This window comes from Anomalospiza imberbis, chromosome 1 (genome assembly GCF_031753505.1).
Source record: "Anomalospiza imberbis isolate Cuckoo-Finch-1a 21T00152 chromosome 1, ASM3175350v1, whole genome shotgun sequence".
Lineage (NCBI taxonomy): Eukaryota > Metazoa > Chordata > Aves > Passeriformes > Viduidae > Anomalospiza > Anomalospiza imberbis.
In genome coordinates this window covers 10,189,947-10,206,259 of record NC_089681.1, presented here as the reverse complement: position 1 = coordinate 10,206,259, position 16,313 = coordinate 10,189,947, and positions in this window count along the sequence as shown.

The window sequence follows — 16,313 nt, the reverse complement described above, 5'->3', positions numbered from 1 at the left end:
GCAGGTCCCTGCCATGGACATCCCATGGTATCACAGCCTCCTCTCAGGCATTCACCTGCTCTGGTGTGGGTCTCCTCCATGGGCTGCAGGTGGATCTCTGCATCCCCATGGATCTCCATGGTCTCAGGGGCACAGCTGCCTTACCATGGTCTTCACCATGGGCTGCAGGAGAATCTCAACTTTGCTTTCTGGAGCACCTCCTGCCCCTCCCTCTCCACTTACCTGGGTGTCTGCAGGGCTGTTCTTGTCACATGTTCTCACCCCAGTGCTCTCTGGCTGCAATTACATTTGCACAATGCCTTTTTTCTTATGTGTGTGTGACAGAGGTGTTTTCATAATTTCTAACTGGCCCAGTCTTGACCAGCAGCACATCTGTCTTGGAGCTGCCAGGGATTGGCCAGACATGGGGGAAGTTTCTGGCCACTTCTCACAAAAGCCACCCCTGTAGCCCTTCACTACCAGAACCTGGCCACACAAACCCAATTTGCCATTTCACATCACTGCTCTGACAGTAGGATACTGTCTATTTCTTTCTTCTCTGTTCTCTCAACCCATTTTCTTTTTAACATGGGAAAAATTTCCTTGGCACTCCATCTACTCATGATCAGCTAGGAAGTGTTGACTCTGTTACACTTTCACTGCATTAAATCTGTCAGCCTAATATGAGAACTCAAATTTGCTGGTAAACACACCTAGGGCTCACAGAAAGCAGTTTTACCAAGCTACAAGCATATAATTTCTAATGAGTCTTTTGACTATGCATACTGTGTGTGTCCTCTCCATCTCATAAACCAAGAATAAGAGCTGCCTTTTCCACTAGGAAACTGGCATTTCATTTGTGGGAGCAAGAGTCTGTTTCCAAAGAGTGTTAAAAAAGCAGTTTATCTGAGCTGTGGTCAATGTGTCATCCATCTCTCATTTTTTGAGCCATTTTTTTGAGAATGATGAATTGTAGTCATCACTGCATTCAATTAATTTTTCCTCAGCTGGTTCTTCTAGTGTGTTTGTACTAAGTGTCCTCTAACAGCTGATAAATCATCCCAGAGTGGCTGCAGATGCAGCAGCAGTGACATACACTGGACTGACGACAGGAATGTGCCACACCATGTCTCTTGTCCCCTTTTCCCGGAAAGAATTTTGTGACCTTTGTTGGCATTTGCAAGAAGCCATTTTATACTGATGTTCCATGGCTCTATTGATCTCTGTGTAATATTAATCTTAAACAAACAGGCCATATAATTTATGTAAACTCCATAGGTAATTAAATTCCTTCCAGCAAAGGTCAGGGCAGAATATTTAAGATTTCATTTGAATAGAAATTACAGTTAGAAATGAAGGGGGAAAAAAGAAGAGGGAAAGGGAGAAATTTGGAGCTTGTCATATCAATTATTACAGTATAACTAAGAGGTATCAAGTTACTTCTCAAAGGCTCATCTGCACACACAGTTTGGAAATGTTTGCCTAGAAAGACATAAATATCTGTGAGAAGTGTTCAAATAGTTCTAATGGATGATGAATGAAAACATCACTTTTTTTTTTTCAAAGAGAACTGAGACTCTCCTTAAATGAACAAAGCACATCTTTGTAACTGACCATGACTGTAGTATCCATTCTTCCTTCACCACGATCTCAAGGCCATGGAGAGTATTATTTTTCTGTTTACCTTCCAATTTCAAACATTTTGAAGCTTTCCTTCTACCAGAATAATATGTGTTCATTGGGCAAGTCCAGATGCTCACATTGAATGCATAGCTTCTGAGAAAAGACATTGAACAAAAACTACTTCATGACAAAATTTCATACTTTGAATATTGTCTTTTTTTGCTTCATATGTCCCAAACTATCAGAATGTTGTACCATGTTTGGGAAAGGCTTACATAATTTCTACTGCTTAGCTGATGAAATATTTTCTCTCTGGACTCAACAGAGGTCTGTCACAAGGCTGAGAGAGGACCTAAGCTGGCATGGAGACATTCAGCTGGTGAAAACCTGGGAGAAATCCAATCCATGGAGAAAATTTCAGCAATTGTCACAGTCCCTTTTTCCCATCTGAGAAGAGTCTACATTCACAGAGAAGGCTAGGGTATAAAATACTCTCAGATACAGAACAGCATGAGAGGTAGAGGTAGGATTTTTCAGAGTAACTCTTTATTGTATTTTTTGCCCCACTGAATGGCCTGTAAATTCTGCTGTGAAGTGGGGGAGCAGCTGATCATCACTGAGAAATGTAATCCTGGTCTCAGTGCCATGCATTGCCATGCCCCAATAATTTGCAGAAATTATTGTGAAAAAGTAAAAGCATGTGTCCCTATTCAGCAAGTGGTGACCGCTAGGAATTCAGAAGCAAAGAGCACCTGCAGCTGCATCTTAAATGCTGGCTGCCCACTGCTCTGAGGCAGCTGCAACATCTGCTGCAGGTCTTGCTGCTGCAGGCCTTGCTGCTGCAGTTCTTGCTGCAGTCCTACTCCCATCACAGTAGCATCTGTCTCATCAGCTTTGCAGCAGCATCTTCTATCTTGCACCTGGCTGCCTTTGCTCGGTCAGAGGCCCATCTGCCTCCACACTGCCTGTCTCTGTTACCGATATGATTGAAATCACATCTGCTCCTCCACTGACTGCTGCTCTCACTATGGCTGTAATGTCATACACTCTTGTGCTTTCTGCTGCGGTTACTGCCATAATGTCCAGGCATCTGACTCGAGTTTTGACACAGTTACTTAGAACCTCTTCTCTTGTGCTAACTTGAGGACACAAGTGTAGCTGGGCTGATGTGAACTAAAGATTCATCTAATCCCATGTTTCTCTCCACTGGCCATTTCTACTCACTAAGGGGAAAGATGTAGGCTCTCTACAATAAATAGATGTGGGAAGATTGATGCTGATCTTTCCTTGCTCCTGCAGTTGGTGCAGCAGCTATAGAATTAGCTGGGGTTTGGGAGAACTAGGTTCAGATTCTGCTTCAGAACCAATTTGTTCTATATTACTTAGGCATAAATTTATTGTGGAGTTTTACACTTCATGTCACCAGCCTCCATTTTCCAGTGGCTGGTTTTCACTATGAAAGGAAACCTAAGTGTCTTTGTCTTAAAGTTCCCCATGCAATGGATGAGGAAAGTTACAAGAACCTCAGGAATTTTCTCAAAAGTTGCAGCACTGAGAAAAGACTTCCTCACAGGAAATGGAAATTACATGGACACTTTCTTTCATGCAAGGTAAAACCATCCCCTGGAGGGATGTGCCTGTTTCTTTTCAAAATGAAAGAGGACTCAGTCCTTCTTTCTCAAAAAACAGCTGACATGCAAGTCCTCACTTTCCCCTCTGGATGAAATGGCAACTCTGAAAAAAAGTAACAGAAGGATGAAATTTCAGTGAGTTTTAAGGCTGCCAGTTTGAAATAATGCCTTCCCATCCTCCCTCCACCAGAAGATTGCCTCAAAATTAATAAAGAGGTAGGTGTATGTACATCTACAAGCTCTGCATACAGTGCTTAAAAATTCAGCAGGTGACAGGGGAAAGGGATGAACCACCCTTAGGGAGTGAAGAAGAAATCTGAGCTGTGATGATGATCTGAGCCATCTGCTATGGCTCCCACAAGTAGCAATGGTGATAGTTATGTAAAACACCTTCAGGTTAAAGAATAAAGAAAAGAGAGAGAGAAAGGAAAGAACTAGCCTTGTAGCTCTGCTCTGAAGGACCATTGTTACAGGACAGGGAAGAGCATTAGCTGGTGAAGTCCCATTGCTGGTTATTCAATGGTTTCCCCAGTAAATCTCTGTCATGCAGTAAAACTCACCTTGTTACTCACAGAAATACAGAAACAAATTGAACTTTCTCATTTTCTTGTAAATAATCATGCTTCCTGGCAAAAAGCTTGGCTCCTCACACATGCCCCCCTCAGGCCTATCTTCACTGATGTATGCCGGCACACCCAGTATTCTTTATTGCAAGCTTCAACCCAAAAGACATATAGTCATGTTGGCATGCTCTGCTAGAGTAAAAAGGCACCCCGTTTGAGCCAATAAGTCCTGAGAAGAGGCTGGACTTCTCAGCTCAAATACAGCCCTTGCAAATATATTGATTTATGTTTAGGCTTATGGGTTTGTGACTCCTAATGTGTCATTCAGCTTATACAAATCTATACAGGTCTGTCCTAGAATATTTGTAAGACTTCTCTGGCTCATTAGTAGTATACCTCAGCATTTCATAGTATGTCTCCTCTCCTCTCCTCTCCTCTCCTCTCCTCTCCTCTCCTCTCCTCTCCTCTCCTCTCCTCTCCTCTCCTCTCCTCTCCTCTCCTCTCCTCTCCTCTCCTCTCCTCTCCTCTCCTCTCCTCTCCTCTCCTCTCCTCTCCTCTCCTCTCCTCTCCTCTCCTCTCCTCTCCTCTCCTCTCCTCTTTATAGTTCTAGTCCCAACTCCCTGTAGATGTTTTATTATGGAGCACTTCTATTACGGTGCACTCTGTCACACCCAGTGCAGTGGGTGCTGTGGGAAGTTGTGAGGGTGCAGTCTGACAATGATGAATCAGGCAGCCCCATGCTTGCTGAGCTCAAGACACTCCAATATCCTCCTAGAAGGCAGCAGGCTCTGTCTGGGTGCTTACAATGCAATAACTGTGTAACATTTGCAGAATCAGGAGTCCAATCTGCCATCAAAATGATCACACAAGCTGCTGGTCTCATGCCTGTCTGGTTAAACTAGACCAAACCTCTAAACCCAAGGTTCGCCCATCACTAATAATTAACGTTTGACTTTGATAAAGCTGACATTTGGTTTGTAAAGGCAGACTAATAAGCTCCAAGAAGGCTCAGAAATCCTATCAAGTAATGTGTTGCATTACAAATCTTAAAAATTACTCTAAAAATTAACATAATCTACTTCTGGGCACGTCAGTATATTAATGTGATTGGAAGCGTGACCTCCTTCTGCTAACTTTCCAGGTGACCCCAGTAAATCTGTGACATTTCTACTTATGTTAGAGATAACTATTTTTACAGACCTGTAAAAATATAAGATACAGAGAATGTAGGTACAAAAAATACTGTATTTTCAGGGCTTTAAAAATTTCTGTCACAGGCTTTTGTCTTACATGAATACTTTTTTGTATTTGATGAGTAGCCAAAAGTTTACATGTTTTATGCAACTGGTTTTGTCTGGGCTTTTTTCTTTGGCTTTCCATTTCTGAGGCTGATGTTATCTTTATGGTTAAAGAGGTTTGGGCCTCCCTCTGTGACATTTAAAGGGATCCAAAGCTTACTAATTTTAATTTCGGTGGCTGCAGCTAGCAAGTAGTGGGAGTTACTGACCTTGAGATAACATGTGTGGAAGGACAAAGCGTAATGGGGACTTTGTCACATCTCTCTTGTCTTTGTTGGACAGTAGCTGTAATGTGCATCTATGTCGCTTAGATGTGTCATTTCCCACCCCTGCCTTGTGAATGGACATCATCTGTATGACATGGATGATGCAGTAGAGGACAACATACTTAGTCACTTACACAAGGGGAAGAAAACAAGGAAGAGGAAGTAAATAAGATGAAATGAAAAGTAGGAAGAGATGTGTTTTCTGATATCTTCATGTTCCTTCAGCCTGACTCAGAGTAAAGGTTTTGCTTGCAATTCTTAATCTATTGGGAGCACAGAGCTAAAGCCAGATACAATATTCATGATAAACATCAGCCCTCACAAATTGCTATATCTTTTTCCGGCTTTTGGTGTTCCCTCTTTAATGCAGTGTTGTTTCTTCCTGTTCCATATCTACTCCTTGCCTTCTGTGAGCATGGGAGCCCATCTTTCTTTGAATTATGGGTCTTCATCAGCATATGGTGATTGTTGCCCTCTTCACCAGATATCCTGGGTGTCTCAGTATGCCTTAAATATATCAAAGCAAATTTTCCTCATTCTCCATCTTCTGAAATGGCTGTTGAGTACTGTACAGTTTGTTCCAGCTCCTTCTGATCCAACAACAATTAACATACCAAGAAACATGGCACACAGACCCTAGAGAATCTGTGTGAAATCTGAAAAAAAATATGGACTAAGGGGTAGAGCAAGTAAAGGGAGTAATGAAGAATGATAAATTTGCAATAGAATGGAGTAATTAAGCTTCTTGTGAATATAAATTGAATTCACTAGGTGATATTGGGTGCAAATAATTGGGGAGAATTTTTAAAATGTTTACAGTCTCATCACACACACAGACACAGACACACAGACACACACACAGACATTTTGGCAGGAGAAAGTCTGTTCAGCCTTAACTGCATTTTTCCCAATGCACTTTTCCCCCAGATGAGCTACTGGGGAAAAAAGATAAATTTCTTCCTGCAGGTCTAGGCTACTCGAGCTGCAGGGAGTTGTAGGTGTGCATCTCCTTTTTAACATCTTGGATGTTCCCCAGATGTGCCAGGCTGACTTAGTGGCCATCTGTCTGAATTGACTGTGTTGTCCCTGGCTCAAATGACCACCCAGCCTGAGCTCTGCAAGGGGGGCTGCCTGCCTGTGGTTGGTTTCTTCCACAAATAGCTCTGAAGTGTGGCTTGGTGTGTGCTTTAAGTAAAATTATGCTACTGTTCAGTTCTCCTCTTGATTAAAATGTATCTTTCAGCATTTAAGGGTGGGCAGTGGCTTCCTGGGATTAGAAAGGGAAGTGAACTGGCTGGAAAGCAGCAAGGAAAGAAGTTGTTTACGAGTAGTGTGAGGGCAGAGTAGCATGTGTTGCTGAAATCTGGGGCTTGGCTGCATTACTCAACTCCAGTTACAAATCTGCTAAATGCGTTCCGAGTCCCGTTTTCTTTCTTAATAGTACACACAAGGACACTTTTACCAGAAGAGTGATTCATCTGCTGTGGTATCCCAGATAAATTTCAGGAGAGCGGGCTCCCTTGGGCTGACAGTGTATCATTTGCCTCAGGACAAATGCCCTCGCAGCCTGTCTAGTTGGCTGAACACAGGCTTCTGAAGAATTGGACTTTTTCAACATGTAAGATTTCACTCAGCATAACAATTTTTATTCCCATAATAAATGTTTTGAACAGCTTTGGAAATCCTTTCATGGCTGTTGCAGGAGAGGCACCACCATCCACAGGAACTACAAGTATTATAAACTCACAAGTACAATAACTCCTTAACAGGTGTGTGTGAAACATGAGTGAGCCCACTGAGGTGCCTCTTCACTAATTTATAGAAACTGAAAACTTGGTTGTTTTGAAGGCATGAATGTTGCAGTGACTGTCAACTTAATGAACAAGAATTGTTCTCATCTCTGTTTCTGTTTCAAAAAGAAAGAAGTTGATAAAAGAAACCTATTGTAAGTATTTTAATGACCAATTTTTAAAGCAGTCAAAACATTGGCTTCCTGAGGAAGACAATAGCCAATTTTAAAAGTTGGTGGGTTTTTTGTTTGTTTATTTTGGGTTTGTTTGTTTGTTTATTTGTTTGTTTTGTTTTTAATAGATATATGTGCATGCTTAGAATATGAAAATAAAGTATTTTCAACCTCCAGAGTCATTGGAGTGGACTGTGACATTCCCTTACAAGTAGAGGCCAAGATTTCGAAGGTTTGGCCCAGGATTTGATACCGACTTCTTTTCTACCATTAATTTCTGCCTATTAATATCATTCTCTTTTCTCTGTCAGATGAGTTGGATAACATTCTCAGTTGCACTGGAATCTAGTCAATTTTTCTAAACATGTAAAGATCCTTGGCATGGGAAACAGTATCTGATTCAGATACTGAATCTATAGTCTTTCTGCCTCAATATATTTGAATCTTAGCAGAAATAAAAGCAAGAACATCAAAAGAACATCAAAAAGGAAAGGCGAAGGCGAAGGCGAAGGCGAAGGCGAAGGCGAAAGGAAAGGGAAAGGGAAGGGAAAAGGAAAAGGAAAGGAAAAGGAAAAGGAAAAGGAAAAGGAAAAGGAAAAGGGGAAGGGAAGGGAAGGGAAGGAAGGGAAGGGAAGGGAAGGGAAGGGAAGGGAAGGAAGGGAAGGGAAGGGAGAAGGGAAGGGAAGGGAAGGGAAGGGGAAGGGAAGGGAAGGGAAGGGAAGGGAAGGGAAGGGAAGGGAAGGGAAGGGAAGGGAAGGGATAGGGAAGGGAAGGGAAGGGAAGGAAGGGAAGGGAAGGAAGGGAAGGGAAGGGAAGGGAAGGGAAGGGAAGGGAAGGGAAGGGAAGGGAAGGGAAGGAAAGGAAAGGAAAGGAAAGGAAAGGAAAGGAAAGGAAAGGAAAGGAAGGAAAAGGAAAGGAAAGGAAAAGGAAAGGAAAGGAAAGGAAAAGGAAAGGAAAGGAAAGGAAAGGAAAGGAAAGGAAAGGAAAGGAAAGGAAAGGAAAGGAAAGGAAAGGGAAGGGAAGGGAGAAAGGGAAAGGGAAGGGAAAGGAAAGGAAAAGGAAAGAAAAAAGAAAATATTGAGTTTGAGCTTGAACTAGCTTTCCTTCTGTCTTATTTGATCCTCACTAGTGCTGTGCCACACCTTCTGGCTTTTCTCCTTTTTTTTCCCCCTGGATATTAAGAAAATGCCCAGTTTATTTTAATGGTTATAGAATGAGAAAATGAAATATCACTTTTTTGATGTAAATTAGTTATTTTCTTATGCTGAAGAAGCAGCTTTTTTGATGGCCGTGGCTTCTGTTGTATTTATGTTCCTCGACTGATCTCATCAGGGTGCCAGATGAGCCATCCTTACAGGGCCTGAACCAGCTGGGTCCAATATTAATGAGGAAAGGGACCTGTTAATTGTAGCAAGTAGTTCAGAGACCAGTGCTTCAAAGCCAATTCAACCAGACCAGACTGAACCTCCCTATGCACTTTTTTTCACATGATCTTTTATAATCTTTTGAAGAAAAATTCTATATAGAGACACAGAATTTTCAATGAAGAAGTTATTTTTGGCATTAAGGACGAGCACTGTGAGCTGCCATCTTCCTCTTGTGAGAGAAGACTGAATGATTTGAATGATTAACCAGAGTTATCCTATCAAATGATTTATTTTCCAGCAATAAGGTGAATTGAATCTAGACCAGAGCATGGGGGATTTTCAATTATTTGCTGTGAGCCAGTCTCCTTCAGCTTGGACTTGTTGGTTTTTACCTCTCTAAGGGAAATATCTCTCTGCTAAAAGTCTATTTTGCTGTAAGTTGCAGGGCTTAAACTGACATTCTGGTGGATATTGCCGGAACTTCTTGGTCTCTTGGGCTTGCTTTTTGGTACTTCCCATTTTGCTTCTTTTATTCTGAGAAATATATGATGGTCATGTGAACTTTTAAACTTTTGCTCAGGCACAGTGTAGAAACTCATGGTTCTCAGATGTGCAAGCCATTTCTCCTCTCTAATGTCTGGTAGAGCACTCACTAGCTACTGGTTTTGAGGGAAAGATCTTTGGCACTAGGTAGGTCCTAGGAAAGAATTTTGGCATAAAGTCTTTTTGTTGTAAGCTAGAAAGTAACTCACTAGAAACTGTTATCAGCAATGCCTGTTGCAGCCCACCAAAGGGAGGTTTCTGTGAAGAAGGTCTCTGTCATCCTGGACCTCTCCTTTAACAGTTCCAGCTATGAAGACAGCAGGACACACTGCTATGAAGACAGCAGGGTGCTACACACTGTGGGGGTATGAAAAAGGGAATATCTTCTGAGCAATTTCCAGTCTTTGTTCAAAAGTTGACCAAGTATTTTCTTCTCAGACATTATTTCACAGAGAAGAAAGTAATGGATCAAATATTTCTAAAAGTAGGATGCAAGCGCACTTAAAATCTTTTTGAATCTTTTTCAAGTTAATCAGTAATTTGGTTTACTCTCTGGGGCTTATAAAACATAAGATAGGAAAGGAAACAATAACTTCAAAAGGTGCTTATTTTGTATGTGTTTTATTTAAGCATGTAAATTTGGTTATCCTTTTCACAAATGAAAACATTATGTGAAGGATGTTGTGATCTCAGAAGAGATTGTAAGATACCATTAGAAGTTATTTGGACAGTTACATTTTCTGAGGTTTCTTAAAATCCACAACTATGATTAACCTCAGTAACAGTCCTTTCCTTTCCATCTGTAGTAGTGCTCACTTTATAGCTTATGTTTACTGATTGTGTCAATTCACTGGCAGTTTTCTTTGTGTAGAGTGCACATTAAATATTAGCTAAGAATAAAAAACTTTAATGATTTTATAGTTTTTGTTAGAAACTCATGGTTGTGAGCTAATAATATCCTAGTTCACAACTGTCATTTCTGTCTCTGTCATCACTTGCCCTCTGGAGTTTATATCTGTGTTTTATAAGTCAGTGTTCAGGATCTTTATTTTTATGTAGCCTTTTGCCCATTCTAGCCAGGATTTTTTTTGTATAAAAATAAAGATTGTTTGACATTATGTACCCACTTCCACTCATCTTTGGACAGGAACACTTAGAACATTATCAATATTACATTTCACATCTAATCATCAGCTAGTTGAAACTGGCAGATGAAAATGTTTGGTTCCATTATGTCATCCCATTCTTGCTTCATTGGTCAACATGTCATTTATAGCTGTGGTAAAATTAGTTCAAAGCATGAAGAACTTCAACAACCCATGTTCAGTGGTTATCAAGTATTGATAAAGGAATCAAAATGGACACAGCTTTCAGCTGAAAATCTGTCACATGATGGAAGCTTGTATAGGTTTCCTGAGGTTTTCAACTTTGTGATTCCTGTTGTAGGCAGGAGCTGGGACTTACCAAAGAATTTGTGGACACAGCAACTGCATCAAAGATTCTGCAATATTTGCATCAGGGTGGCATGCTTTTTCTTCACATCTATGATGAAATTTCCGTGAAAGACATTGTGATTAATGACTACAAATCTGAAAGAGATCCTGAATTACACCAACGTCCGAGGTTTGGTGTAATTCAGATTCATGGACAAGGTGACATGAGACAGAAGTATTAAAATAAATGGAATCTTTCCTGTGTGGTGGCTTCCCAGTTGTTTCACAGCTTTTGGCATCAACCACATTACACCTCCCATAGCAGATTTGCATCTGCAAAAGATCACTTTCTGTCAAGTGACTGTGCTCTTATACAAAGTGGCCATTTCAAACTTGTTCCTTCAGTTTGTCTGCTCTGTGATCAATATCACAGTCTAGACCTGGATGACTGCAGAATCTGATTGCAGCTTAATTTCCCACAAGAGTAGCTAGACCTGCTGAAACAGCTTGAATATGCAGCACTGAATAAGCAGGCTGAGTGACAAATGTCCTCACACCATATTGGGAAGCCCAATTAGCAGAGTGCATCTTGCTGTGTTATTTTTCCCCCCTATTGCATTTTGGAAGGATTAAGCTTTGGGACAGTCATTGTTAAGTAAAGGAAAATAACATTGGAATCCAATAGTGAATAAATAAAAATCCACTACTGAATAAAGGAAATGGTAAAAGTGCATGTGGTTTTTAAAAAATTCTTCAGTTTATATAAGCGTATATAAGATTTGCCTTAAATACTTGAGGATAAACAGGCAGTATGTTAAACTTTTAGCATCCACTAAGGACTTTTACCCAATTCTTTGCTAGGTTTAAGTGGGGCAGTGGAAAAAATTACTTTCCCTACCAATCCTTTTCACAGTCACTATCAGATGACACTGTCCCCACAGTGTGGTTGGAGGTGCATCTGATCTACGAAGTTTAGAGCCTGCAGGCAAAAGCACTGATGAGAACAGCAAGCTCATTATTAGGTTTGACTGCATGCACTGGCTAATGAGGATGGGTAACTTCATTTCGGGTGGCATCTGCTTTTCCTAATGCCAGCAGGGTCCCTGTCTGCTCTGCCTGTGAACTGTCTCCTGCAAGGCTTCACTTTGAGGCTCATCTTAGGTCAAGCCTCAGTCAACACCAGTTGACATTAAAATGCTGGGCTATAATTTGCAGTGCTTTAAAGATGCTTCATTGTTATGTCTGTCCTTGCTGCACAAGTGCTGACTCTGGTAGAGAGTCAGAAGGGAAAACCTGGGGCCAGTGATTGCATACCCTGTCAAAACTTAAGCCACTGGCATATGTGAGTCAGTGAGAGAGCTCTTCTACTGGTTTGCCAGATGAAGTGATCTTGTCCATCCAGAGAGGTTTTGATGGATGAAGGGGAAGGTAACAGAAGCTTCTTTTCCCTGGACAGGCAGCCAGGAAGGAAAGGGGAGAACAGAAGTGTGCCAGGGGACATGCTCAAATGACTCACCTCAGTTAGGTAATGCCTTAGCTCCCTTCAGCAGCAAATACAGGCCAAAGTAACCTCAGGGTACATTTACGCAGAAGATTGGGCTGCACAGCTTATTCCACTATGGGCACTCTTGGCTGAACTAATTTCTAGGACTCAGCTTTCAGTTCTTGTGCCAGCTACCACTGTTGAAGGTAACAAAGAACCTCCGTGTTACTTTACTTTTTATGCTGAGACCTAACTAATTCAGTTGTGGAGGCGTCAGTGAAAACAAGAGCAAATAAAGAAAATGGATGTGGGGAAGGAAGGGAAGTATCAAAGACAAAGGGCTTAGGTACCTCCCAGTTGGGGATCACTCATACAATGGGCCATTAAAATTTAGCTGAGTCGAGTATATTGTTTTTAATTTGTATTCCCATAACATACTCTGTTATGGAGGGTGTATGCAGCAAATGCATATTAATGATGCTACACATTTGCATATTATAGATCCGTAATACCAAGGGTGTAGTAAAAATCTTTATTAAAAGTGGTGACTATGCAGCAGTCAATTTTCTCTGTATCTCAACCATTTTAATGCTTTTTTTTTGCACACCACACACACACACACACACACACACAGAGCCACCCTACAACTGATAGCTATACTACATTAAGGGACTAATGACCTGCAAAATTCCATTTATAAAAGATGGAGAAATGTTAGATTTATATAGGGAATCATCAAATTATCTCTTCTTTTGGAAGATTTCCAGTTCTTTGTTCCTTTGTTCTAAAATGTTTAAACCAATAACCTGACAAATGCAATGTTGTTAAAATATATTTTTTTAAATCCACTACAAATTTAGTGTCAGGGGAAGATTATCCTGAATATAGTTTTCAGGATAGTTTGTATGGCTGGGATACATATTTCTGCAACTCAACATTCTAACATGAAAAGTAGCTTCATCTGGGCTAGCTGTGGATTTAGCTAGCAGTCCTTAACTAAGGAAAGCTTTAGTGGTTACTTCAGCATGTCTGAACAGACATATCCTTTTCTGGATTACACTTTGAACAAAATATGGCAAGTTTGCCTACCATCACTGCTGTTTGTGGATATTGCTACTGATTCAAGAGAACTTAGAAATGTGGTAAAAAAGGGAACATCCTGGTCAGTTATACTACAATATGAGCAAAAATCTTGGTTGCCACATATCAGTCTTGATGAAGGAAGGTTTTTTTATGTAAGAGTTGAAATTGTGGCCCAGATTCATAGAACCATAGAACAGCTTGGGTTGGAAAGGACCTTAAAGATCATTTAGTTCCAAACCCCTGATATGGGATACCTTCCACTAGGCCAGGTTTCTTAAAGCTTCACTAAAAACCTTTGAAGTTCTCTGAAAGGCTAAAGGCCAGGGACAGGCAAATATTTCCACTCCGTTTTGAATGGGTTTTTGTGCACTGAGGAATCACTTGCAGCTGTTTCTCACTAGAATAGAATCATGGCAAAAAACGGGGAATAGTGGACTCCAGCCTCATGGTGAAAGAGGTGGATTTTGGGAGGTGTGGCTGACTGCAAGAGGCTTTTTTCTCAGAGGGCCTCACACAGTTTCCCATCACATGGTTTTTGTATGCACAGGTGATGAGAATTAAATGGTATCTGGGACAATACTGGGCCTGGACATAAAATGTTTAACTCACTCCATCCCATCTTCTCTTTCCTAAAGAAGATGCCACCTCTGATGGACCAGAAGGAGCAGGAGATGTGTGGTTCCACGATGCAGGTTGATCTTTTTCTCACTGTAGCTCCCTGCCCTTATCTCTGCCACAGTGCAGCAGGTACCTCACAGGTCCACTGCCTCTGTGTTTTGCTGCACAGAGATTAAAAGTCCAAGCTGTCTTCCACTGCTGTTCACAGGTCTTACCATTAACTACAGTGTGTGCTGGAGCATATCCTAATTTATAGAAACTAAATGATCTTTACAAATCTAAAAAGGCTAAGGTAATGTGCTGCTCAATGGCTGCATATCCTCAGTGATAATTTCTTTAAGGGCAACAAATCAGACATTTGAGAAAACAATTTTTCATTCTTCAGATACTGTCTGACTTTACAAGTAAGACTTCTATTTTCAGCTTATGCATATATCATCATCTCTTACTTATTAAAGGATAACAAAACAAACACTATAGGCTAAAAGCAGGTAAGGGTCTAAATTTTAAGTTAATATATCTTCCCTACTTTGCATTTATTGTTTTAAAATGTACAGGAGTGTTGCTGTAAAGCTTTCAGATTTAATTTTAATCTGAAAAACAATGAAAATGAAGAAAAACAGTGAAAACCAAAAATTGTATTGTCCTTGGTGAGGAAGGATATCTTCCCTGTGTCCTGTGTGCCTGCAGCAGTTGTCCATGACTTTCCATTCCTTGGGATATCTGCATGTATATTCAATGTACTATAGAGACATCAGAGCAGAATTGTGTCAGTGAATTTTGTCCATCCATCTGCCCTACATAAAGTTTATGTGGGGGTTAAGGTTTAAATGTCAGGGCAGTGACCAAAAAGTCATCCCAGATATATGTGGACTTTTAATTATGTGATGTGAGGACTGAAATAGCAAAATCCACCTTGGTTCAAATTTTATTTTCACCCAAAAATATTCTTCCATTGCTGTAATCCAGCTGATTTTTTGTGAGTGAAACTAATTGGGGCAGAATAAATATTATGAGTGGCTAGAAAAGAAATGGGGAAAATGGGTATAGTTTTCAGGGAAATTTAGAGGACGCAGTATGTTATTAGCCTTCCTGATAATCTGGTGGAGGCACATACTTTACATCCTGCCTTAGTTTTATTCAGTCCCATAAGGATTCTTCATGAACAAAAAGTGGAAGCAAAAAGAGAAGAGTCAAGACGTCACTGTTTTTTCCTTAGTCACTTGAAGGACCAGTTGCCCCATCCTAGTCCCTTTAGACCTGAAGGGAGTTTTACCAGTGACGTTAATGGGAACAGATCTGGCCCAGTAGCTGGCTATTTTGGAATTACTTCTGTCGCCCTCACTGCATTGTTGCTGAGAGTACAGAACATCCTTGCCTTCTGTTTTTCACTCCTTACTATTTCCTTAGAATACTTAGGCAGAGAGTGACTGTAAATGCTTAACCTTTGTCAATGGCAGACGTTCAGCTGAGTTTGGCTGCCTCCCTCTATTTCCTTGTGGACACTGATTTAAGAATCCATCCAAAACATTTGTTCAGAAGGATATGACTAACATGAGAATCTGTCACTGTGTAAACACAGCGACCAAAAACTATTTGGCAGTGTTTTGGATCTGCTGGCTAATAACTGGGTATTTACATTTGATTTAACAGCACCAGTTGTGATGATCTAATGTAGCTTAGGTTTTTTTGTGGATAGCTCATCAGATTTTTTTCATTTTACAATGATTCAGCATAATAATATGAGAGATAAAGAACATATAAAGAAAATTACATATTTCAGTAAGTAATATAAAATTTCAGTTAGGATCACATTAGGAATGATATGCTGAGCTCACACCAGAAGAGCAACGCCTACATTTACTGGAAACATTGCAGAAAGAGTGAGTGAAGTCATTGAAAATAAATTGCCATTCCCTTCCTAAATAGGCTTGGGCTGGAAAATGGTCCTCTGGGTTGTGACCAGATTTAGCCTTAACAGCCAGTTTCCCCTAGAGAAACTGAGTAAATTCCCTTGGGAAACCAATCTGAAAAATATGGATGAGAATTTTTGAAAAGAGGAGTGATACATTAATATAACACAGTCAAAAACATACCAAAAGCCATAAACTGTTTTCCATTGTTTAGGCAGTTTCAGAAGAGCACATTCATCTATTAATGCTTTTATCACTGCAGCAGGTATAAAGTTACACTGATCCAACTGTGTCAAAAGTTATGTGAACAACACCTATATCAGTCCCTGACTGAAATACACATTATTCACTATCAGGAAAACTATAAAGACTGTGAAACCTTAATGATACAGATCCAAGTACATATTGATAAGCTTGAAGGACATATGACTTTATTAACTTGTGTGCCTTCTAGTGACATGGTTTTTCAGAGTGTTGTAAAAGAGTAGGAAAATATTGTGCAATAGTTAGTATGAAAAAATTTGCTTTTGATTCTCCTACTAAAAAACTC